Source organism: Papio anubis, chromosome 8 (genome assembly GCF_008728515.1).
Source record: "Papio anubis isolate 15944 chromosome 8, Panubis1.0, whole genome shotgun sequence".
Taxonomy (NCBI): Eukaryota; Metazoa; Chordata; class Mammalia; order Primates; family Cercopithecidae; genus Papio; species Papio anubis.
The window spans coordinates 27,709,493-27,735,401 of record NC_044983.1 but is presented as its reverse complement, the minus strand read 5'-3'; positions in this window follow the sequence as shown (position 1 = coordinate 27,735,401).

Here is a 25,909-nt window from a genome sequence, read left to right as displayed (position 1 = left end):
TGATTTCTGATAGGCCTTTTGTAAATCACCTGTATCAGCAATCTCGGCTGCACGTCAGAATCACCGGGTGATATTTTAAAACTAAATGCCCAACCTTAGGCCTGGAGCTTCTGTTCTGTAGGTTTGGATCCAGGATTAGCAATCTTTCCTTTTAAAAAGTTGCTATGCTTGTGTTGATCTGCAGCCGGGGCTGATACCCGTAGACACAGGGCAAAAACAGACTACAGATTTCGTCTCTGTTCTGTCACTTGCAAATGCAATCACAATGCAATCAAAGAGAGGCACAAATCCCTGATCCAGAAACTCTTCCAAAGCAACACAAAGCAATCACAGAATCGTTTTTTTAAAATGCAGGCCAAAGCTAAGCATAAACTAGGGCAGGAAAACCACCAGATGTGAACATATTAAGCTTTATTTTAAGGGATCTCAATTGGAAATTGTTTAAACAGGAGTGTGAGTGCAGTGAGGTGGCAGATGGTGAGTGGCTCGAAGGAGAAAGGCAGCCTCCTCTCACAATCCTACATTAATCCAGTCCCACCTCTCTGGTCACCACTATGGGAGGTGCTGTACTGTTTCTTTGTCACAACTGCCCTCTGGCTATACCGGAGCCATTCCCATTTTAATCCAGACTTGATCCTTTCAAATAGACAAGGTCTCAAATGTTACCATTTTCAGAACTGTAACTGTAACAGTAATATCCCAAAATGTATTATGCATTTGCCCTATGTACAGAAGCTTATCATTATCCCCATCATCAGCCGTCTCCATAAAAATCTGGAGTTTTATTTATTTTTGTTTGTTTGTGGGGAGAGGATGGTCTGTACAATTTTTATTGGAAAACCACATGCAGAGACGTACCCAAGCATAAGGACTAACTTGATGAATTTTCACAAAGTGAACACAGCTACGATGGAACCAGCACCTATATCAAGAGACAGAATGTAAGTGTGGGCTGTTTTTGGACTTAATACAAATGGAATCATATATGTACTCTTCGGATCTGGCTTCTTTCAATATTATTCTTTCAAATATTAGGTTTGTAAGATTCATCTGTGCTGTGGGTAGTTCCTTCCTATTCTTTGTCTAGGGTTCCAAAGTATAGTATATCACAATTTATCCATTCTACTTCTTAAAAACCTTTTTTTAATTTTTAACTTTTATATATTTAGAGAGAAAAGTGCAAGACGTCTTATATGCATCTATTATTGCACTGGGGTGAGGTCTGGGCTTTTAGGGTGCCCATCACCCAAATAGTGAACATGGTACCCAATAGGTAATTTTTCAGCCTTCACCACCCTCCCATCCTCCCACCATTTGTGGTCTCCAGTGTCTATTATTCCACTCTGTATGTCCATAAGTAAGCATTGTTTAGCTCTCACTTGTAAGTCAGAACATGCAGTACTTGAAAGGCTGAGCTTTAAAACCAAATGCACAGAAAGAAGAATGAAAGTGTTTCCCATGGGCCATAGAATGTCAGGAAGAACTGTCCACTGTGCATGCTGTCTTCATGGATGGTAGTCTGAGGACAGTATACCAGCGCCAGGATCTCCTACAAGAGCTACATCCACCTGCTACAAGGTCCAACTTCTGGGATTCACCAGGTTAGTTCAGAAGAGCTTTTGTTTTTTGTTTTTGTTTTTGTTTTGAGAGAGGGAGTCTCACTCTGTTGCCCGGGCTGGAGTGCAGTGGCGTGATCTCGGCTCTTGGGTTCAAGCGATTCTTCTGCCTCAGCTTCCCAAGTAGCTGGGACTACAGGTGTGCACCACCACACCCAGCTCATTTTTGTATTTTTAGTAGAGATGGGGTTTCACTCTATGTTGGTCAGGCTGGTCTCAAACTCATGACCTCAGGTGATCTACCTGCCTTGGCCTCCCAAAATGCTGGGATTACAGGCATGAGCCACTGAGCCCAGCCCAGAAGAACTTTTGATGTCTTCCAATAGTGTTGTTTTAGGAGTTTGGTGGATACATTTCAGGGTCACAGAGAGACATTGCAATAGCCTCTAGTAAGCAGAACAGGTGTATCAGCACAGAGGGTCATGTAACCTGAACAGATGAGGCTCTGGAAGGAAGCAGGCTGTGCATTCCTTGACAGCCCTTTCCTTGAGGGGATGAAGTAGAAAGGTGAAGGAAACATCCCAGGGAAAGTAAGACTTAATGAACCGTGCTGCAAAGGGCGGGTAAGAATGAGCCTGCCAACACTGAGACTGGGGGAGAGGACGGCCTGTGAGAAGTGAGGTCCATTCCAGGCAGCAGAAGTTCAGTGTGACCAAAATGCAGAATGATAGAGTGGGAAGCCCCAGGAGTTAGAGATGAGGCTGTGAGGCAGGCCCCGCAAAGAATGGTGGGAAGTTTAGACTTCACTCAAGATGCCATGGGGTACAGCTGCAGGGTACAGCCGATGAGTGATAAGAAAAAATATGCAATCCAGAAGATTATGCAAGCCAAGAAATGGACTAAAAGAGTGAGTCACCAGTAAGAGGAGATGAGCTAGGAGGCCAGAAGGGAGATAATGGTAGCCAGGGTGAGAATAAGAGAACAAAGCGAATAGAAGAAACAATGGATCTCACGATGCTCAGAGGCACTGTCAGCAAGACCAGAGGGTTCATTTGTTTGATGGAGGCAGGACAGGTGAAAGACAGAGAGAGAAGAGAGAGTAAATACTTCAAGATGATTCCAGCACCGTTTAATGGGAGCAGAGAGATACTAGGACCATTTTGGACTTTGGCGTTTGGGTTCCTGGGACATCCAAGCAGAAGTGTCAAGTAGGCAAGTGACTAACAAGCCTGGAGCTCGTTCAGGACACTTCCCTTCTCCCCATCAAGTTAATTTTGCTCTTGTGTCACCTCTTTATATTTCCCTCCCAGTGACATATAACCAACACCAGAAAACTCTCTAGCGAAAGCTAATGCCATAGGCAAATGCCCAGTGGTATGCTGGTATATGTTGACAATTGCTTATTCCCATCCCACCGTCCCTCAAAAAGCCCTGATTTGTAGCATTTGCCAGTTTCCATGGTGTGAATATTCTCCATATGGCCAGGTTCAAGACCTGTCAATGTGATGTCACTGAATGTGGAATTGGGAAGAGATGTGTAGAATCAGTGTTCACAAGCCTGCGTGAACCAGTTCCACAAACCAAGGCACACACCCATCAAACCTAAAATAAACAACACCCCAAGGCAGAGTGCAAGACACACTGGCCCATCAGGCTAACCCAAGTGACCTCTGCTCTCGAAGACCTGTGTCGTACGAAAGTCCTAGAAAAAAATAATTCTGTGGGTGCCTGGGAATACCATAGACCTTAACTGAAATTGAGCTGAACCCTAGTTTGATCCCTGTTCTCTAAAGCAAGGATCAGCACTTTACAACCTCAAAGTCAAATTTGGCCAGCAGCCTGACTTTAAAGTCTGTCTGCTAAGAATAATTTTTACATTTTTTAACTAATTTTTTTTTTTTTTTAGAGGCAGGGGTCTCACTGCGTCACCCAGGCTAGAGTGCAGTGGGACGATAATAGCTCACTGCAGCCTCAAACTTGTAGGCTCAAGCAATCCTCCCACCTCAGCCTCTCAAGTAACTGGGACATATGGGTGTACGCCACCATGCCTGCTATTTTTTATTTTTATTTTTTATTAAGAGACGAGATCTTGCTATATGGCCCAGACTGGTCTTCGACTCCTGGCCTCAACTGATCCTCCTGCCTCGACTTCCCAAAGTGCTGGGATTACAGGCATGAGTCACTGTGCCTAGAGAGTTTTTACATTTTTAAATGGTGGCATTTTTAAATAGTTCTGTAAGTACCTACATAATATCCTTGATTTTGCCTCTTAGCACACAACCCCCAAAGCCTAAAATATTTACAACCTGACCCTTTAAGAAAAAGTGTGCTGACTCCTGTTTTAAAGAACCCTGAAGACAAAGCCAGATCTGCTTCTTAATACCTCCTGGGCACCACCAAAGCAAGTATTTTTTTTTCCTCTCCTCTCCCAGGCCATCTCCCAGCTCCTCAGACTGGGAAAACCCACATCGAAATCAGGAGGCCAGATTGAATTAGCCTCTCCACTCTCAGGCTCTTTTGCCACTTGCTCCATCCAGCGCTCATCCTGGGCCTCTCTGTCTGCTCCCTCCCCTGCTGGATTTTGCTGAAGCCAAACCAAAGGGTGTGAGTCAGGCTTTCCCAGGGCTGACCTATGCAACGTGGAAGTGCAGGGCTTATCTGCCCACGGAACAAACCTTGACTTACAGGACACAAAAGATACAAGGGAGCCAGCAACTAAATCGCCTCTCCACTCTTCCCTCCAGTGGATTGTTCTGAAGCATGATATTCCTGTGTAACCTGTCTAGATTCATCCCGTGGAGTCAAGCACCTACCTGTGTGCCTTGTGAAATAGCAGCCGCTTCTGAAAGCCACCTTCTCCACCTCCTTTCTCTTTCCCTTCATTCTGGCTTCCCTGGGATTGCACCTCTTAATAAAGTTTTAACACTTAAGCTGAGCATTAGGCTCTTTTTTCTAGGAGACCTGGCTAAGAAACCAGATGGTAAGGTATTATTTCTGATAATCCATCCCTTTTATAAAGCAACAACAAACTAGGTCACCATGCCATACCCCTTGAATAACTTCAGATGGCATAAAGCTTTAAAAAAAAAAAAAAAGCACAAGAAGAGCTTTTTAGAAGACTACAGAAAACCAAAGTGTTATGTGATGCTCTTTTTGAAACCATAAGATACATCCATTAGAAAAGAAAGCCCTGAAAAAAGTATGAAAAATAATAGTGGCAACTAAAAGAAAGCCACCAGAGGCAATGAGCCCAGGAAGGCAAGACTGATTCAGTGAAATTTCTCAGTGGAGGCCAAAAGACTCATGACTCAGGATATTTGGGATGCAATCTGACCTCAAAGGTGAGGGCCAAATAAATCCATTGGAATGAATCTTACTCATTTATTGACTAGGGAACTTGAGGAAGAAGTTTTATCTGGGACAGAAATGAAAGGAAAACAGAAACCCAGACAGATAAATAGAAATCAACTGTAGAAATGTAGTGGATTGGCCAGGCACGGTGGCTCACATCTATAATCCCAGCACTTTGGGAGACCAAGGTGAGCAGATCACCTGAGGTCGGGAGTTAGAGACCAGCCTGACCAACATGGTGAAACTCCACCTTTACTAAAAATACAAAATTAACTGGGCATGGTGGTGCATGCTTGTAATTCCAGCTACTTAGGAGGCTGAGGCAGGAGAATCACTTGAACCTGGGAGGTGGAAGTTGCAGTGAGCTGAGATCACACCATTGCACTCCAGCCTGGGCAATAAGAGTGAAACTCCATCTCCCACCAAAAAAAAAAAAAAAAGAAGAAGAAAAGAAAAAGAAAGAAATGTAGGTTAAGGTAATGTGATAGTGCCGATGTATCTGTAACTTACCTACTGATATGGTTTGGATCTGTGTCCCTGCCCAAATCTCATGCTGAATTGTAATCCTCAGTGTTGGAGGTGAGGCCTGGTAGGAGGTGACTGGCTCATGAGGGTGGTTTCTCATGAATGGTTTAACACCATCCCTTAGTGCTGTCCCTTATGTTACTGAAATTCCTGCAGTTCAGTCTAGGTCCTATTATTCACTGCACAGAAAATCACTGAGACAGCCATTATTGCCAAGAAAGAAGGTTTTAATCAAGTGCTGCAGCCAAGGAAATGAAAAGTCAGTCTCAAATCCATCTCCCTGACCAACTAAAATCAGGGCTTTATATAGCAGGGAAGAAATGTAACTATATGCAGGAAAACAAGAATCAGTGAAGGATAAGGAAGAACAGCTGGTCAACAGGAAGCAGGTGGTTGATTAGAAAGTCATGATGAGTGAGGGATCCAACATCTCATTGTTCAGATGCAGTGATCTGGTGAGTTTCAGTTCCCTGATACTCTCTGGGAGACCTGATAGTTGGTTTCCTGAGAAAGGAACTCAGATAAGACAGATAAGATAGTGAGTGAGTTCTCATGAAATCTGGTTGTTTAAAAGTGTGTAGTACCTACCTGATCCCTCTCTTCCTCCTGCTCAGCCATGTGAAGTGCCAGCTTCCCCTTCAACTTCTGCCATGATTGTAAGTTTCAATCATGCCTGAGGCCACCCCAGAAGCCAAGCAGATACCAGCATTATGCTTTCTGTACAGCTAGTGGAACTGTGAGCCAATTAAACCTCTTTTCTTTATAAATTACCCAATCTCAGGTATTCTTTAGAGCAGTGTGAGAACTGACTAATACATCTACATATCTGCTGTTTTGTCCCACAAGTCTTCTGCAGGAATCTGTGCTCTGCTTCAGAGGCTCTGCCCAAGGAGTATTGAATCCTTTGGAGGATCATACTAGATCTCTAGCAATAGATTCTTAGGGATGGAAGGGGACTCTACGTCCATTTTGCACATCCTTTCCTGTATCTTTTAACTTTTACCATTAAACTCTATCAAGTGTGAATTGTTTTCCTTGGCCCTAGATGAAGATGTTAAAACTCAATTTGTGCTGCAAGTTCAAGAGTATCTCTAAACTAAGTGCATCAGCAGCAATGTATCAGCACCCAAACACAGATTCTGGCATAGGGAACACATAATAAATATGGTTCAAGAAATTAGGCTGGGTGTGGTGGCCCACACCTGTAATCCCAGCACTTCAGGAGGCCCTGAGGTGGGAGGATTGCTTGAGGCCAGGAGTTTGGGACCAGCCTGGGCAACATGGCAAGACTCTACCTCTGCACAAAAATTAGTTGGTTTTGGTGGTATACACCTGTGGTCCTGGCTACTTGGGAGGCTGAGGCAGGAGGAGGTGAGGGCCGCAGTGAGCTATAATTGTACCACAGCACTCCAGCCTAGATGACACAGTGAGACCACTGTCTCTAAAAAAACAAAATTATTGAACACATGACCAGTCCTTGAGTGCCTATTTGTCCTTTTCTTAGGGCAGAAAGCGTAAATCAATTTCAGTGGACTTTCCATAGAATCAAATGATATCCTCCATTGAGAAAAGAGTGGCAAGCAGGCCTACATAGTCCCCTTACCATAGCACATGGCTTAAATTCTGCCTTTTGGGCTAAGAAGTTGAAAAATAAGGAGGTAAGAGACTCTTTCACTGCCTCCTTGCCTAGATAACCATTTGATGTGTCTCAAGGATTAAGTGAAGTAAGGTTTGCAAAGCTTTTAGTACAATGCCTGGCACATAATAAGGGAGAAAGAAATGTTTGTTAATGTGGTGGATTTTACTATTGTCATTGTTGCTGTGGTTGTTACTTGTGTGTTGCATATTCAGGTGAAAGAGTTAAATTAGCAATCCTGTCTCAGCCTTTTCATGAGTTCCATCTAAATAACAAGCTTTATGGTAATCCTTTATCTAGACCTGCACAGGCTTTCCTGAGATGAGTTCCAAACACAATCACACAATTTAAGCTTTAAAAAGGTGGAGGTATTAGGAGTGCTTTCTGTTCAACAAAAGCATTTAGGATTTTACAGGGGAAAAAACGTATATATATATATATAAATATAAACCTTCCTTGAGCCTAGCACATGGCAGAAATTTCCCAGAGGGCAGTAAACACTTGTCCAGGAATGACATGCACACCTAAAATTCAGGACAGAAAGACACTCCCCTGAATCCCTTCCTCTTGCAGGGTTCAGGGGTTATTGAAGTTTGCCTCTATTCTCAAAGACATTCTGACCTCCCCATGTCTAGCCTGCCTTCACCCAAATTGCTCCCAGTTTCAAAGAATATTCTAAAAGCACACACAGAGATAATAGGTAGGATGCTGACACTTTGGTCTTACTCACACAGGGTAGCAGTGCGCTGGCAAAGTTTATGGCATTTGAAAATGAAAGTAAAGTTTTGCATTTCCCTGATGGCTGCCAATATCCAGGCACAGAGTCACTGCTTTGCAAACTGCATCCTTACCAACAAACACTCCCCATATTACCTGATACTAGAACTATCAGTTGGTGTATTAAATAGAAATTTAGGCTCAGTCAGCAGAATTCTACCACAATTTCATTAAGGCAAAATACACAGGTGTATTGTAAATTGTTAAAACTTTTTATTTTCCCAAGGCTTAACATCCCCACAAACTAGCTGTTAACACCCCACCCAGGTGACCAGGTACATTAGGGTGACAAAGCTGGTCCTAGCCGCACGTTCCTCTTCTCACCCTCACATAACTATGACCTAGTGACATTCAAAAGCATCAAAGAAATCACTCATTTCTTACGGGATACTCTTCCAACTTCCAATAAAGGCACTTGCCTATGAGTCCTCACTCTCTCTCTCTCCCTCTCTCCTCCTCACCTGCTTGGTTGAGTTCCTTGGAGCTCCTTCCCTATGGCCCCTCCTTCTCTAGGTGCTGAGAGTATAATAAATCCTTTAACTTCCTATGCCTCCACATGCAACTTCCACAGTCATGTTGGAGTGACCCTTAAAGGCCCCACAAGCAGGACCGGGCACAGTGGCTCACACTTGTAATCCCAACACTTTGGAAGGCTGAGGCAAGAGGATCACTTGAAGCCAGGAGTTCAAGACCAGCTGGACAACATAGTGAAGCCCTCTCTCTATAAAAAAAATTCAAAATTAATTGAACATGGTGGCACATGCCTGCTGTCACAGCTACTCAGGAGGCTGAATTGCTTAAGCCAGGAGGTAGAGGCTGGAGATAACCATGATTGTGCCACTGCACTCCAGCCTGGGCAACAGAGGGAGACCCTGCCTCAAAACAACCAAACACACACACACAAAAACACGAGGAGGACTTGCTATCCATTTACAACATAACAGGGATTCTTGGGTGCCTCCTCTGAAGGGAACAAGAGAGATTCTCCTCTCCAAGTTTATTCTCCAATGACTATCCTGCTGAGCCTGCAAACCAGAAACAAATAGACACCTGCCTGTCAGCCCTGAAAAAAATAATCCTTTTCCTGTTGCCATTTACTCTTTCTAGCACACACACATTTATGCAGATTGACAGCATCCCCACTGGCCCCATGGCCTCCACTGGCATTCACGGAGCATAATGCTGTCTTAACATAGATTTTACACTGTGCTATTGCCTTTTAGAGTCAAATGGACACCCCTCCGGGACACTGAAAGCTAAGCACAGAACAAAGATGAAGAGTAGGGGGTGGCTGGACATTTCCCATCACCCCAGGCCCCTGGGACCCTGTGCCCCAGGCCACAGCCCTTGTGTTACTGAAATGCCTGCAGTTCAATCTAGGTCCTATTGCTCACTGCACAGAAAGACAACCACTGAAACAGCCATTATTGCCAAGGAAGAAGGCTTTAATCAGGTGCTGCAGCCAAGGAGATGAAAGGTCAGTCTCAAATCCATCTCCCTGACCAACTAAAATCAGGGATTTTAACAGGGAAGAAATGTAAATATATGCAGGAAAACGGGAATCAGGGAAGAGGAGCTCGTCAACAGGAAGCAGGTGGTTGGGTAGACAGTCATGATGGGTGAGGGGTCCAGCATCTCGTTGTCCAGATGCAGTGATCTGGTGAGTCTCAGTTCCTTGATACTCTCTAGGAGACCTGATGGTTGGTTTCCTGAGAAAGGAACTCAGATAAGACAAATGTAACTTTATCAAGTTTTAAGAATGGGAGGGTCAATTTCTATATTTATTCAAAAGAAACCATAAACATCAGCTCTATGGGACAATTGAGCCCATTTCACCTGGGCCTTCATCTCAGGACCCAGGGAAATCTGCCCAGAAGAAGCAGGGAGAAGGTTGTCACCCTGTGGCCCTCACCCATTAGGAATAGTGTGGATTGAGGACTGAGAGGAAAAGGATGATGTATGGGGGACCCTGCAGCCATGAGGGGTAGCCGTGTAGACTTGTAGGACGTTGCAGTAGACCCACCCTGGGCACAGCTGGGGAGGGGCAGACATCCAGGAGTGAGACACGTCCAGTGTGGATTCTAGAAAGCCCCTCTCCCAGAGAGTCGATGGTGCATCCTCTTGGTGACCTGACCCCAAAGTGGGAGGAGGGTGCTCTCCCCTGGGAGTGTTCCCTTTTCTCACTGGGAGTTGACAAGGAAGGAGAATAAGCTACATGCACATAGACTTCACACATTGCCAAAATCACTCCAGGAATCTCCATAAGAAATGTGCCTCAGAATCCAAAGAACTTAAAACAGAACTACCATTGGACCTAGCAACACCATTACTGGGTATCTACTCAAAGGAATATAAATCATTCTGCCAAAAAGACACATGCGCCTGTATGTTCATCGCTATGCTATTTGCAATAACAAAGACATGGAATCAACTTAGGTGCCCATCAACTGTGGACTGAATAAAGAAAATGTGATACATATGCACCATGGAATATTGCACAGCCATAAAAAAGAATGAAATCATGTTCTTGGCAGCAACATGGATGCAGCTAGAGGCCATTATCCTAAGTACATTAATTCACCATTTCCTTTGAATTTGTGAGACTGCAAAGTAACAGAAAGCCAAATACCACATGTTCTCATTTATAAGTGGGAGCTAAACATTGAGTACACATGGACCAAAAGATGGGAACAAAAGACACTGGGGACTACTAGATGGGGATGGGTGGGAGGCAGGGAAAGGGTCCAAAAACTACCTATTAGGTACTATGCTCAGTACCTGGGTGATGGGATCAATCATACCCCAAACCTAGCTGAATCTAAAATAAAACTCAAGAAAAAAAAAGAGTCAAATTAACTGGAGACTTTTCTCTTACCTCTGACTTTGCAGTGGTGTTTGTTTCCCTCTTGTCTCCTTGTTCTGAGATGAAAGAAGAGCCTTACCCAGCTGCTAATTGCCTGCTCAGAGGCACTGACAGTCACTAGGAAAGGGTGGCAGAGCTCTAAGAGAGCAGAGGCCATGCACATGTGGCTTGCAACCCTGCAAGGAGCTCGGGGAAGCATCCCCAGAGGAGAGAAGTTGTTCACCATCCTTTAGCAGACTTCCTACACTCAGCTGCCTTTGTGTGAAGGTAAAATCCTAAGCACCTTCTTCATAAAGCTGTTAAGAAACACAGATTTCTTCTGGGCTTCCACGGCCGATGTCACCATTCCTCCCCTGCATGTGGAGACTGACTTTTGGGCATCTGCAATGAGCTTCTGTGGTGCTGCAGAAAGAGCGCTGCAGCCACAAGGCCTGGTTTTAAGAGAGGTAGACTAGATATCTTAAGAACCTTTCTAGACCAGCGACAATTCTAACACTGAGTGAATGAAGAAGAACGCTTTAGATTTTGCCCAGGACCCAGAGTGGGAGAAGGTTGCCTTCCTTGGGACTTGAGCTCAACTAAGGCAGCTAGTTATACCAGACTCACACCTGGATGAGATCAAAACAAGGGGAGACTAGAAAATGGAGAGAAACAGTGACACCATGATTTTTAGTCATATTCAGGATTGTAAGTCAATACTAAGGAAGCTCCTGGGAAAGTGAGTACATCCATTAATCAACCTAAACTGAATTCAATTAAGGTTAAGAAGGGGAGGAAGGGGAGATGCTAAAATATTACCCCACCATTTTCTAGAAATGTCCTAACTGTCCAGTTGAGACCTGGGGGAGAAGGTTGGCAAGGGTTCATGTTGGACCAGTCACCTAGGCTCCCAGGCTTGGGATCATCTTGATGAACAGCTGGGACCATCAACCTGTGGCTGCCACTCCCCACTGCTCAGCTGAGTCTTCAGCAGCACAAGGGCTGTCTGTCCTCCTTCCAAGTCTAGACACAACCTCTTCCCTCCTAAGGGGGACGCCACTTTCTAATCAGCAGGGAAAAGCCAACAGCAATAGTTTTCACATGAGAGAGGTGGGAAATCCCTAAATAAAACAGAAGTCGGTCCAACAGCCCTTGCAATGCCCTTTAAACCCTGGCAAAACAACAGCTGCCTTGTTCTGATTCAATCTAATCTTTCAGAATTTATGTTCCTGAATTCTCTTACTTGGCCTCAATATAGACAAAGGAAGTACATGGCTTTGCCAAGTCAGGTCCTACTGCCCTGCCAAGTCACAAGCATTCTCAAAAACCAGGAGGCCCATGTTCCTCCAGGCAGCTACCCTGTGACATACCTGGCACACTGGACTCAGATATCAAGTGGGTTAAAGGGGAATCTGTCTGGGAAGGTTGGGCTTTTCGAAGGATCTCAAGGGGTGATGATGTTTCTTCTTGGGAGTCACTGAGATTTCATGGATGGATTCCAGTGTCATTCCCTGAATTGAAACTCACAGGCTGACTGCTGCCTGATGAAGTATGCTCTACAAGAAGCGGATTTTGAGACCAGACACAGGACTGTGTCACAGCAAAGTGGGAAGAATATACTCGCCCCTGGGGAGTTAAACTGAACCCCAACATCAGCCCTAATACATCTCCAAAGATGGTTATAAAAGTAAGAATCCCATGAATGCTTTTTTAAAGCACTGTGATCTAAAGAGGTTGTAGATTGGGATGGGGTCATCTAGATCTATTTTAAAATAACCCCGACCCAGAAGCGGGTAATATACAAACGATTTGCTTGTATCCAGAGCTGATTTTGAAAAAACATCACATCAAAGTAGCAGTGCTGCTGAGTGCTGAGTCTGTGTTATTTGACCACCCTCCATGGCCTTCGTGGTCACACCAGGACACGAAAGTCACCCAGGGCAAGGAGAACTTGGTGCAAAGCTCAAGACTTTTAGTGGGTGAACCACTAAATAGAAGCAAATTACCTCTTCTGAAGACCCAATCTTCTCAAAGGGAATTTACTTCATATAAACAAGCACATAAGTGACAAGAAGGCACACATTTCCAAATCCTTCACCATTATTGCATAAAAATGACTGGGTGCCAACACCACAATGGTCCCTCTGAGAACAGGGAAAAGGCATGGTCTTCACATAGAGTTTCATGTGGCAAAGAAAAATAAAATGACCCTCATATTTGGAAAACATATAATCCCCACAAGTGCAAATCAAGCTGATTCCATCCTGTTAAGAAGGAGAGGATGGATTGATGTCTGTCTGCATTGCCGTCCCTTGTTCTGAGGTTGCTTTGGGGAGCTGGGGAAGACAGAATTGGAGATTAAATATTTCCTGTTCCCCTTCAGCAAGCATTCAAGAGGACTTACAGGGTCAGTTGCATTTGGGAAGGAATTGGAGAAGGGCAAAACAGAGATATGAAGAGAAAAACAATCATGACACTAGATGAAAGACACAAAGACAAGTGAAATGAAAGACTCCAACTGTTTCCAAAAGGAAAAGGGATAACATATTTGCAAGTAGCAGTGAATCCCATGGGCTGGAAATCTAAAAGGGAGGGGTCAGTTTTTCCAATATGAGGGACAACAGGAGGGGTCTGGTTCCCTTTTCTTACCCAATGTCAAATTTTCTCATTCTAATACCCTAGAACACACATGCACCAATATTAAAAATTGTCACTTTTAAGTGGTACAATAAGGTACAGATTCATGAATTACTTGCATAAGGTAACCCAGCAGAGACTCAGTGCCAGAACCAGTACAATCCTCTAAATGTCCAAGACAGTGGCATCATGATTTGAATTATCCACTTTGGACAGGTAAGTTTCTTGGATGTTAATACACATATGAGCACACCCCAATTAAGGTCGCCACATACAATAAAGGACAGTTGGGTACATTTGTATTTCAGGTAAACAATGCATAATTTTTAATATACATATGGGCCAAATATTGCATGAGACATACTAAAACTTATTTGTTATTTATCTGGAATTCAAATTTGTCCAGGCATCCTGTGTTTTTATTTGCTAAATCTGGCAACCTTAATACCAACGGTCTTTGCTCCCCTTTCATTCTGGTCTTCCTGCTAGAAATGCCATCCCCTCTCCTTGTACCTATTTCAATCATGCTCATCCTACAAGGTGTAGGTCACACCTTGCTGACTTTGGCGGTCTTCTCTTGACTTCTCCCACCCGTGCTATTTGTCTCCCTTTATCAACACCTAAAACAGATACTGATGGAACAGCATGAAGCAGCCTGGGATATGCCGCTGTGTCATTCTCAAATGTTTTATAAGCTTCCATTCCCTCTGTCCATCAATATTGCAAGCTACTTGAATGGAAGCCATGCCTGACTCTTTCCTCTGTTGTATCTGGTGTGAGGCTTGGCAGAAGAAGCTTCTCAATAACTGATGGAAAACTGCTTTAGGGCATACAGAGAAGGTGACCTGGGGAAGCTGATGCTATCTTTTTTCCCCAAGTTTCTCCCAAGGCAAAGGGTGGAGAAGGAAGGGTCTAGAACAGGGGTGTCCAATCTGTTGACTTCCCTGGACCACAATGGAAGAAGAAGAATGATCTTGGGCCACACATAACATACACTAACACTAACAATAGCTGATGAGCTGAAAAAAAAAATCACAAAACAATCTCATAATGTTTTAAGAAAGTTTACGAATTTGTGTCGGGCCACATTCAAAGCTGTCCTGGGCCATATGCAGCCCATGGGCTGCAGGTTGGATGAGGTTGATCTAAAAGGCTCAAAAAATGATTTGCACATAAATTAAAGATGACATTTGTGTGTGAGATAAGAAGCCACAACCAAATTTTGAATTAGGAAAATTACAAGAGCAGGTGATATTACCGACCTGTAGATTTGCTTCTGTGGAAATCTTCTCTCCTTCCAAAGTCTGCAAATACCATGAGTTTCCCTAAGCATTAGAGCTGGAAGGACCTTAAGCATCACCTGGGCCAAACTATCATCATACAGGAGAAGAACTGAGATCTGGAGAGGAAAGTCACTTGTCTACAACCCTATAGTGGGCTAGAGACAGCCTCCTGGTCCCCAGGCCAAAGATCTTTCCGTTTGTCAAACTGACCTTCAGTTTCAGGGTCAGAGTCTCATGCCTGGGGGCAGATTTTCAGCTCTGCTCAATTTTTAAAATAACATTTATTGTCTTTTTCTTTCTGTGAAAGGCATTTACTTTTAGTAGAAAATCTGGAAAATACAGAAGTACATAAAGAAGAAAATTCAAATTACCCACCAGCCAGAAAAATGCTATTATGAATATTGGATATATTTGCTGTTATGTCTTTTTCTATGCTAGACTATAAGGGAGACAGGAATTAAATAAATCTTGCTCATCTCTCTAACCTCAACCCCAGCCCAGTGTCTGGTACATAAAAGGCATGCAATTCACACTTGTTGAATAAATGCCTGTATCACTATGCACATCAATATATGCATTATAGATGCATACATATGTTTATATAATTTTAAAAGTGGAAGTCATACCATTATAGTTCACCCAGTTTCTTTCACTTAATATTGTATTATAAATATTTTCCAAAAAAATCTTCCTATAAAAATATTTTCAATCACTGCATAGCAGGCTGTTGTATAGCTAAACTGTGATTTACCCATCTCCAATTAATAGACATTTAGGTGATTTCCAAATTATTCTGAAAAACAAATTGTACTAAGATATCTACTTCTGGGCATGAGTCTTTGTGAGAATCAGTCTGTGGGGAAACTAGGCCTTTACTTTCACTATTGGGAAAAGTTTGGGCAAAAAAGTCATAGCAAAACAGCTACCTAGGATCATTTAATCACCCCTGCATAGGTCATTCGACTCAGCCTCCCTTACAAATCACAAGCCTCGAGACAGACGATAGCATTAGATTATCAACTTAATTTTATCTCAGTTATTGCTTACATGGGGAAGTCACCTCGTGTGAGGGTGATAAGAATATCTGAAACAAAGGGCATTTTAGAGGTGATTTCATCAGTCCCACTCTTAGCCAAAGAGCACTAAAAAGTAAATAAGTTCCCTCCTCTCCCAAATAAGTTCAAAATATATATTCTAGGAATGTGACTTTAAATTCAAGAAAAATAAAATAGGTGACTCAAATTCAAATCTAAGTATGACATTTATTTTTTCTAAAAGAAATCTGTCTGTAAGTTCCCTGCAGAACTCACACTTGGCTGGACTTTTTTTCTTTTCCTTTCTTTTCTTTTCTTTTCTTTTCTTTTCTGAGACAGGGTCTCACTCTGTCACCCAGGATGGAGTGCAGTGATGTGGTCACTACAGCCTTGAACGCCTGGGCTCAAACGGGTCTCCCATCTTAGCCTCCCAAGCATCTGGGGCCATAGGCACACACCACCACGCCCAGCCAATTTTCTAATTATTTGTAGAGATGAGGTCTTGCCATGTTGCGCAGGTTGGTCTCAAACTCCTGGGCTCAACCAGTCCTCCTGCCTTGGTCTTCCAAAGTGCTGGAATTATAAGGATGAGCCACCACACCCGGTTGGTTGAACATTTTTCAATGATGGTACATTACACATCGACTGACATTCAGCAACCTATGAGTTCACATTGCCGCTTTCACTTTCCCTTTCAGCTAAAGCAAAGCAGAACAGAGCGGATCTTTCAGCGGCTAGGGTCCTCAGTTCTAAGAAGTAAAGGGGATCTTCATGGTATTGTTTTGTGTGCTGCTCTGAGCACTGACATTAAAGAAGGCAGCCAGAGAAGAAGTGGGCAGAGCAGGTTCCTTCCTCACCAGCGTCACCCGCTTTTCTCTTTCGAGTTCAAACTCGGCTTAGGTCCTGGCCTGGGGAAAAGGACATCAGATTCCATGCTGCACCAGGCGGAGAGCATGAGGAACCTTCCTGCTGTATGGTGTTTAGGTATAGATATTCTGGATGTGAACTGAGACTGCTTGCTGTTTCAGGACCATTTACACCTATTGTTGCCTTGTGAGCCCAGTCATGGCCTGACAAGGAACGCCTCTCACGTAATCTTCTCATAGGAATATAACTAATGCAGAGTGCTGTGGCATTGCCAGCCCTCATCTTACACACTGCTCAGGCTGCCAAGGTGGCTAGTATAGTAACATCTGCCTGTTCAGCAAGAGCCTCAGTTGCTCCAGTTCAAATATGGGGAGGGAGCTGAGTGCAGTGGCTTATGCCTGTAATCCCAGCATTTTGGAAGGCCAAGGCAGGAAGATGGCTTGAGCCAAGGAGTTCAAGACCAGCCTGGGCAAATTAGCAAGACCTCATCTCTACAAAAAATTTTTTAAAAAATTAGACAGGAGACCAGGCCCAGTGGCTCATGCCTGCAATCTCAGCACTTTGGAGGCTGAGGGGGACAGATCACTTGAGGTCAGGAGTTCGAGATCAGCCTAGCCATGATGGTCAAACCCCTTCTCTACTAAAAAAAATACAATTACAGGCACGTGGTGGCGTGTGCCTGTAATCCCAGCTACTTGGGAGGCTGTGGTGGCAGTGTCACTTGAACCTGGGAGGCAAAGGTTGCAGTGAGCCAAGATCGTACCACTGTACTCTGGTCTGGGTGACAGAGTGAGACCCTGTCTCAAAAAAAAAAAAAAAAGAAAAAAAAATTAGAAGTGGTGGCAGGAGGATCAGTTGAGCCCAGGAGTTAGAAGTTGCAGTGACCTTTGATTTTGCCACTACACTCCAGCCTAGGTGACAGAGCAAGACCCTATATCTAAATAAATAATAAATAAATAAATAAAACAAATGGAGCTATTGGACAAGGAGAGCAAACATTTTTCATCTTAGGAGCTGGTTCTACCTGACTAGTAGTAACCCTGGGAGTACTATCTGAAAACTATCAGATCTTATCCAGAGCGTAGGGAAAAAAGGGTTTAGAGTCACCGAGTGACAGGGCCTGAAGGAAAACCTAGCATACCCAAACCTCAAGCATGTGACCCCTGAGAGCAGGCATTCGTCTGATTTATCTCCGACCCCCAGATGCTGGCACAGTGCCTGGCACACGGTGAATACATGATTACAATGAGACAAAATGAAGACATGGAATACACCATCAATGGAATGAATAAACAAATCCTAAAAGTCTGACGACAGAGCTTAATTCTCTTTATGTTGTTACTGTTGAGTACAAACAAGAAAATCCTCCCTAGCAGACATATTACCACCCCTTCAAAAGATCAGAATGACTCTAACATGAGACACATCTTGCCAGGGCTGCTGAGGACTCACAGGGCAGGAAGAACAGGACAGAGGAGATGCTGTCTCTCCTCCACCTCGGGCTCAGCTAGCAAGACTCTGAGTATGCTCCTTGCTGTGGCACCACATCGACTTTTAGATGCTTGCTGGTCTTCTTTGGACTTTCCAAACCTGGTGACTGGCCGCCCTCAGAGCTTCCTAAGTAAGCTCTGTTTTCTCCCAGACTTGAACAACAAAACAAAGACGACACCAAGGGCACTTGCATAGCCAGCAAGTTCCAAGCATTATAGGCTGAGTGCAGGAACGTGCACCGGTAGCCCGAGTTACTCGGGAGGCTGAGGTGGGAAGATAGCTTGAGCCCAGAGAGTGGGAGGCTGCAGTGAGCTGTGATCATGATTGTGCCGCTGCACTCCAGCCTGGGCAACAGGGTGGGACCCCATCTCAAAAAATAAAACAAAAAAACAATCATTATAACACTCTGTTGCTGGGTTTATGTCCTCTACAGATGGATAATACATGACAATGACAGCACAAGGAAAAGCATGAAGGAGAATATATTAGAGCAAAATTGTAACATTTTACCTGAATGAAGTCAGTATTAACCTGAGGCAGATTGTGCTGAGTTCAGATGTATCTAGTAATTCCTAGAGCAACCAATGAAAAAATAACTAAAAATCAAAACACTGGAAAAAAATCAAAAAGAGGAACTAAAGTGGCACACAAAAAATATATTTGTTTAACATGAAAGAAGATGATAAAACAGATACAGAAGACTATTAAATGAATCAATATCTGTAAAGCTCTCAGAACAGTGCTGGCTACACCAAGTACCCTTGGTGTCATCTTTGTTTTGTTGTTATTTAACTCTGGGAGAAAACATAGCTTACCCAGGTTTGGAAAGTCCAAAGAAGACCAGCAAGCGTCTAAAAACCAGTGTGATGCCACAAGCAGGGAGCAGCGCTCTGACAACCTCAGAATTCTTAAGAAAATGCAACCGTTGACCGGGCGCGGTGGCTCATGCCTGTAATCCCAGCACTTTGGGAGGCTGAGGCGGGTGGATCATGAGGTCAGGAGATCGAGACCATCCTGGCTAACACAGTAAAACCCCATCTCTACTGAAAATACAAAAAATTAGCCGGGCATGGTGGCGGGCGCCTGTAGTCCCAGCTACTCGGGAGGCTGAGGCAGGAGAATGGCGTAAACCCAGGAGGCGGAGCTTGCAGTGAGCTGAGATCCCACCACTGCGCTCCAGCCTGGGCGACAGAGCGAGACTCCATCTCAAAAAAAAAAAAAAAAAGAAAATGTAACAATTGTTGGGGGAGAAAGTGAGAGGGGATAGAGATGACATTGACCTTAAATAAGCCCCCAAGTGCATGGGTCCAAAAGATGCCTTGGAGTTTTAGCCAAGAGAGAAGGCTTGCACAAAGGTGTCAGATGCTGAAAGGGATTTTCTAAAGATGTGTCAGTAACAACAGGGATCGACTGGAGTTGAGCCCGATGGTCACATTAATGAATGACAAGGATAAAACAGAGTTCCAACCACTGCTCCCGTGCTTCTGCCTTCCGAGGAAAGCAACATTGATGGGCTTGACTCCACAGCAAAAACTTTTCCCATGGGTTCATTGAATTCCAAGCCCAGGAAGTCAGAAACTAACATCCTCAACTAAGCAATGGAGAAACAGAGTCAACAAAAAAAAATTGCACTCTCTTGAGGACACACAGCAATAATTGACAAATCAACATTCAAGTCCTACCTTTTTGTCTTCAACACCACAGCTACTATCTCGGTCAAATAAAAAGATCTTTGGTGCTGGGCGTGGTGGCTCATGCTTGTAATCCCAGTACTTTGGGAGGCCTAAGTGGGAGGATCTCTTGAGCTCAGGAGTTCAAGACCAGCCTGGCCAACATAATGAGATCGTGTCTCTATTTAAAACATTTTTTAAGAATTAAAACCAAATTAAAATTAAATAAAAATTGTAAGAAAAAAAGATCTTTGGTCAAAAATTGGCTTATTGAGAAAGAACTCAAGACTGAGCAAAATGAGTGAGGGTCTATAAGGAAGCGCTGAATTGCCCCACATAAGAACAGCCTCCTGCCTTTGGTGAAATCCACCCAATGTATGGAGAGAGCCTGTGTTTTAATTTCCTAGGACGGCTGAAACAAAAGACCACAAAGCAAGAGAAATTTATTCTCTCATAGCTCTGGAGGCTAGAAGTCCAAAATCAAGGTGTTAGGAGAGCCATGCTCTCTCTGAAGACTCCAGAAAAGTCTCTTCCTTGCTCCTCTCCTAGCTTCTGGTGGTGGCCAGCAACCTCAGCATTCCTTGCCTTGTGGCATCTTGATTCCAATGTCTGCCTCCGTTGTCACATGGCATTCTCCCCATGTGTCTGTGTCTACACCCAAATTTTCCTCTTCTTACAAGGATACCAGTCATAGGTTAAGACCCACCTTGATACAACATGACCTCACCATGACTTGATCATATCTGCAAAAATCCTATTTCCAAATAAAGTCCATTCACAGGTACCAGGAGTTAGGACTTCAACATATCTTTCAAGAGGACACAATTCAACTCATACCAGCCAGCAAATAAAACCACAGCTCCATTGCAGGAGGAGTCACAAGGCTGGAGAAGAGATAAGTAGCCCTTACATTTGCCCTCCTGGCCTCCTGCCTCTGCTCAGAGAGCCCACAGGAAGTAGATTGCCTTTCACAGACCCCTTCCCATTGGTGCAACCCTGACCTTCTTTTAACTGTCGAGCTATTCTGCCTCAGAAGCAAGAAACAGGCTCTACCCTGTCTTTTTCTTCCTTACTGCACCTCACAGATGGGTAAGGAGGGCCAGGACACCATATTGGTTCACTCCTCCCATGTGGGCGACACACTGAGGTAGGCCCTTCTTTCCTAGAAAAAGATACACCATTTTCCAGCTTCTTTGCCTGAAACTGGTGAAACAAATTCAATTTCAAATGAAGATAGAAAACCTTATTACATTTCCCAATCTTTGTACACAGATAGTGGTCCATCATGAATAAACTTCTACTTGCATTAACCACCCTGTTACATCTCAAAATGCTATCACTTATATTGCTTTATTTTATTCCTACAAGCTTCTCTGGAAATTCGTAGGTATTGTTATGCTCAATTTACAGATTAAGAAAAGCTAAAGCTTGGAAGGAGTATTTTGTTCAAGATTGCACAGACAGTAAGTATAAGAACAGGACATGAAATTCAGCAACTTGGACCCTAAAGTCCATGCTCTTTCCTAACCATTACTTCTCTCCTGGCCTCCCAGGTCCCAGTGGAAGTTGGCTTACTCCTAGACTGATCAGATGAGGAAAATTCATTAGCTATCAAGTAATAGGACATTATCTTGTCTGTAAATTGATCACAAAAAACTTTGTCCTGTCTTGGGCTGGATGCTATTATATTATAATAGAAAGGTGTATAACTGGTGAAAAGTCCTGAGTCCCCAGATGTTCACTGATGGACTGATACCTGAGATTCTAAATATGGTCAGTTCAGCTACCTTAATACCTGTCCATGTGCTCCTTTCCCCATTACAGTCTTTTGCCTGATCATCTCTTACTCATGGTCACCCTCCTAACCAGTGGTCAGGGCTCCAGGCCTGCCTCCTACACCCATGGTCACTCCCCTAACTGGTGGCCAGGCCTCCAGCCCTGCCTCCTATGCCTATAATTGCTCTCCTAACTGGTGGTCAGGTCTCCAGCCCTACCTCTTACACCTCCTACATTTGAATGAGGAGAAAGGATGGAGAGTGAACAAACCACAGTCTAGGTTTGAATTCAAGCTGGAGGCATAAGGATGGAAGAAGTGAAGGTTGCCGGAGATGTTACGAAGGTAGAATTGACCCAATGTCATGATTCACTGGATATAAGGGATGAAGGAGAGGGAGTGCAAAATGACTCACGAGTCTCTGACTCAGATGGCTGGGGTGGCGGAGGGTATTACTCAGGATAGCGAATACAGAAGGCTGTGCAGGTTTAGTGGAGGACCCAGGCATGCTCACTTGAATGGGCATGTTGTATGGGCCTGGGTACTGTCCCTCAGATGCCTAGTGAGCAGCCAGCTCTAGAGGAGAGCTGTCAGGGCCAGAGATTTGGGTAAGAACATTGGATTTATGTCCTGGAGCTACCATGATAAATTACCACAAACTGGGTAGCTTACAGTTTGAAGTCTAGAAGTTCAAAATCAAAGCATCCACAGGGTTGGTTCCTTCTTGTGGACCCTAAGGAAGAGCTATGCCATGCCTCTCTCCTTTCTAAGATTGTGGCCATTCTTGGTATTCCTTTGTTGGTAAAGAGATTACTCCAATCTCTGCCACTGTCTTTATATGTAATCCTCCTCTGTTCTTCTTGTAAGAACAGGCTTTCTTACAAGGCCATCAGTCTCTGAACGTAGGGCCCACCTGAATCCTGATGACATCATCTTAACTAATTATATCTGCAAAGACTCTGTTTCCCAATGTCACATTCAGGGTTCTGGGTGGGCATGAATTTTGAGAAACACTATTCCATCCAGTAGAGATGTTATTATCCACAGGCAAATGGAAAGGCAGGCTTGTACACATGAGAAAGCCAGAGAGAAAGATGCAGGAGAGAAGAGCCATGAGTGGAGGAGGCAGGCCAGTGGGAAGGAAGTGGGAGGGTCAATTCTAGGTGTCAACTTGACTGGATTGAGGGATGCCTAGATGGCTGGTGAAGTATTGTTTCTGGGTGTCTGTGAGGATATTTCCAGATAAGACTGGCATGTGAGTCAGTGAACAGAGAGAGGAAGACTAGCCCTCAGTGTGGGTGGGTGCTGTCCAATCTGCTGGAGGCCTAGTTGGGACAAACAGGAGAAAGAAGGGGATGATTTATTCTTTCCATCCCTCTCTCTCACTCTCTCTCCCCTTTCCCCTCCAGAGCAAGATGCTTTTCTTCTCCTGCCCTTGGACATTGGACTTCGGGTTCTACAGCTGTCAGACTCTGAGGCTTGTTCCACCAGCCTCCCAGGGGCTCTTGGGTCTTTGGCCTTGGACTGGGGACTGCATGGTCAACCTCCCTGGTTCTGAAGCTTTGGATTTGGACTGAGCCACGCTACTGGCTTCTCTGGTTCTCCAGCTTGCAGATGGCCTAGCATGGGACTCCTCCATCTCTGCGATTATTTAGGCTAATTTCCTCATAAATTCCCTCTAATATATCCTATTGATTGTCTCTCTGGAGAATGCTGACTATTACAGGAGGCAAAACAGAACTCAGAGACATGTCCTGAGAACAGGAGACAATGGCATAGAAGTCAAAGAGGTGTGGGTTTCCAAAGGGAAGAAGTGGTAAATGTTGCAGAAAAGCCAAGCAACAAAAACCAAGCAACCCAAACCAATCGCCCCATTGGGTTTGGCAATTACAAACTCATTCCTGACCTTCATTGCATGCTTTCTGTGGAACAATGGGGCAGATGTCTGATGGCCATGGGCTGCAGAAGAGAAGGGTGGCAAGGGGGTGGGGCAAGAGCAAAGACTGCTCTGAGAAATTTGTTTTGTGATGAGGGGCAAGGAAGGTAGACTCTAGAAGGGGTGCCAGGCAGGGGGAGACTTCTTATACATTTACTGTTTTGAAAATGAGAGACACTTAACCATAGTAATATGCTGAAATAAAAGAGCCCAGAGTAAAATGTAGATTTTATATGCAAATGAAGGGGAAATTGATTAAACAGGAAACCTGAAAGGGTAAGAATTAGGGCAGTTTGGACAACAAGGCTTAGACAAAAAGAAGAGGCAGTGTGGTATAATAATATATTCAGGTTTTCTCCCCAGTGCCTGGTACAGAACCCCAAAACCCTTGGGATTTCCTGAGTGATAGGAGTGTCTTTTGTTATTAATAATAAGTCCCTTCTGATTATTCCTGAGTTTATGCCAATGAGGTGACTTACATAGGGGACCCTGATAGCTTCAGGATGGGGATAGTCCTCAGAAAGACCAAATGATTAGAGGGCTAAAACTTTCAGACCAGGCGCAATGGTTCACACCTGTAATCCCAGCACTTTGGGAGGCCAAGGCAGGTGGATTACCTGAAGTCAGGAGTTCAAGACCAGCCTGGCCAACGTGGTGAAACCCCAACTCTACTAAAAATACAAATATTAGCTGGGCATAGTAGTGCATACCTGTAATCTCAGCTACTTGGGAGGCTGAGGCAGGAGAATCACTTGAACTTGGGAGGCAGAGATTGCAGTAAGCCTAGATCACACCATTGCACTCCGGCAGACAGAGCAAGACTCTGTCTAAAAAACAAAACATAACAAAACTTTCAGCCCCACCCACTGACCTCTGGGAAGAGGTGTCAGGTCCTGGGGGTTAAGCTCTATAAAAACTACTGAAGGACAAGACGTGGTACACTTCCAAATGGCTGAAACTGTGCAAGTGGTGGGAGGGTGGTGTGCCCAGAGACAGCATGGAAGCTCCATGTCCTGCATCCCTAATGCCTTACTCTGTACATCTTTTCCATCTGCTCTTCCTAAGTAAACAGTAAACCCAAGTTCTGAGTGCCTGAGTTCTACTGATAGCAAGTCACTCGGCGTCCTGAGTCCCTGAGAGTACAGGCCTGGACTTCTGATTGGCATCTGAAGTTGGGGGAGCAGGCTTGTGAGACTGAGCCCTGAACTCGTAGGATGTGATGCTAACTCCAGGTAGACAGTGTCAGAATTTAATGAAATTTTAGGACTCCTAGCTGGTGTTCAGAGAATTGGAGACTTGCTTGGGCTGAAAAACAAAACAAAACAAAACCCACACATCTGTTAGAAGTGCTGTGTGAAGGTAAAGAGAAACTGTGTTGTTCTCTAGGCAGAGAATTACTGGAGACAAAACGAATTCCTGGAGGAAAGGATGAGCACAGTTGAAGAATGAGAGGACTTGCTGGTGTTTAACTTGACGGCCTCATTCGTACTGATAAGAACAATGTCAGCACTATTATTCATATTTGCTGTGATGGAGAGGCCAGATCAAGTGCTGAGGCTGACAAGAGGAAACCAGCCAACCTTCTGTGCAGAACTGCAGAGGCCCTGCTGTGGTTGGAGACCACAAATTTGTAGTCACACCCACCTGCATTTCCTCCAACTGGGCTGCTGTTAGAAGGAATTATTGCAAGGTCCAACATTTGCACCCCCAAACCACCACAAAGTACAGGCTGGTTAATGTATCATTTTAGTGGGAGCTTGTGAGAGACAGACCTCAGAGCGTCTGCCAAGCTAAGTGAATGGTCTAGTCATGATGGTGCACAGAAGTTCATGCTTCCTCACACCTGCTCTGTTCTGAACACATAAAAATGAGAGATAGAATATCGGAAAAGGAACCCACTAAGACACAGGTGGTCTCAGAAACAAGCTAAACATCTCCAAAAGCGAGAAGCAGATCCAAAAGCAAGCAGTGTGTGGAATTGAAGCCTTTAGCCTGCAGGGTTCTGGGGCCAGAATCAGGTTGCTGAGAGGTCAGCTGCTTGAATAACAGGGACTCAACATGTTCCTGCTTGAGGCTGAGAGGGAATCAGGCCTGATGACACTCAAGAGGCAGCTGAAAAAAATGGCACCTGCCCAATGCCTGGGACTGTTTTAGGGAAAACAGAGGGAAAGGTTCAGCCTCAGTTCCAGGACCTGTGTCCACCACCTGCTGACCAGAACATTGGACCTGGCACATCCCCAAATCCCAGGGTGTAAAGAAAAATCCCACCCAAATGACTATAGATGGGGTCCTGGTCCTAAGTTGAGGCCACTCAAACTTGCTCAACAGAGATGAAGACAGTAGCACATGGGAGGTCATGGCATGTTTGAGCAATAGCAAGCGGGCCGGAGCGAGGAAGGCAGAGAAAATTCAGGGCAGTGTCAGGAGAGGAGGTGGAAGAGCAGCCAAGGATACATCATGCTGGTCCCTGAAGACAGTAGTGCTTGGGATTGGGATCCCAATACAAAGAACAGCAGAACTTTTTCTTAGG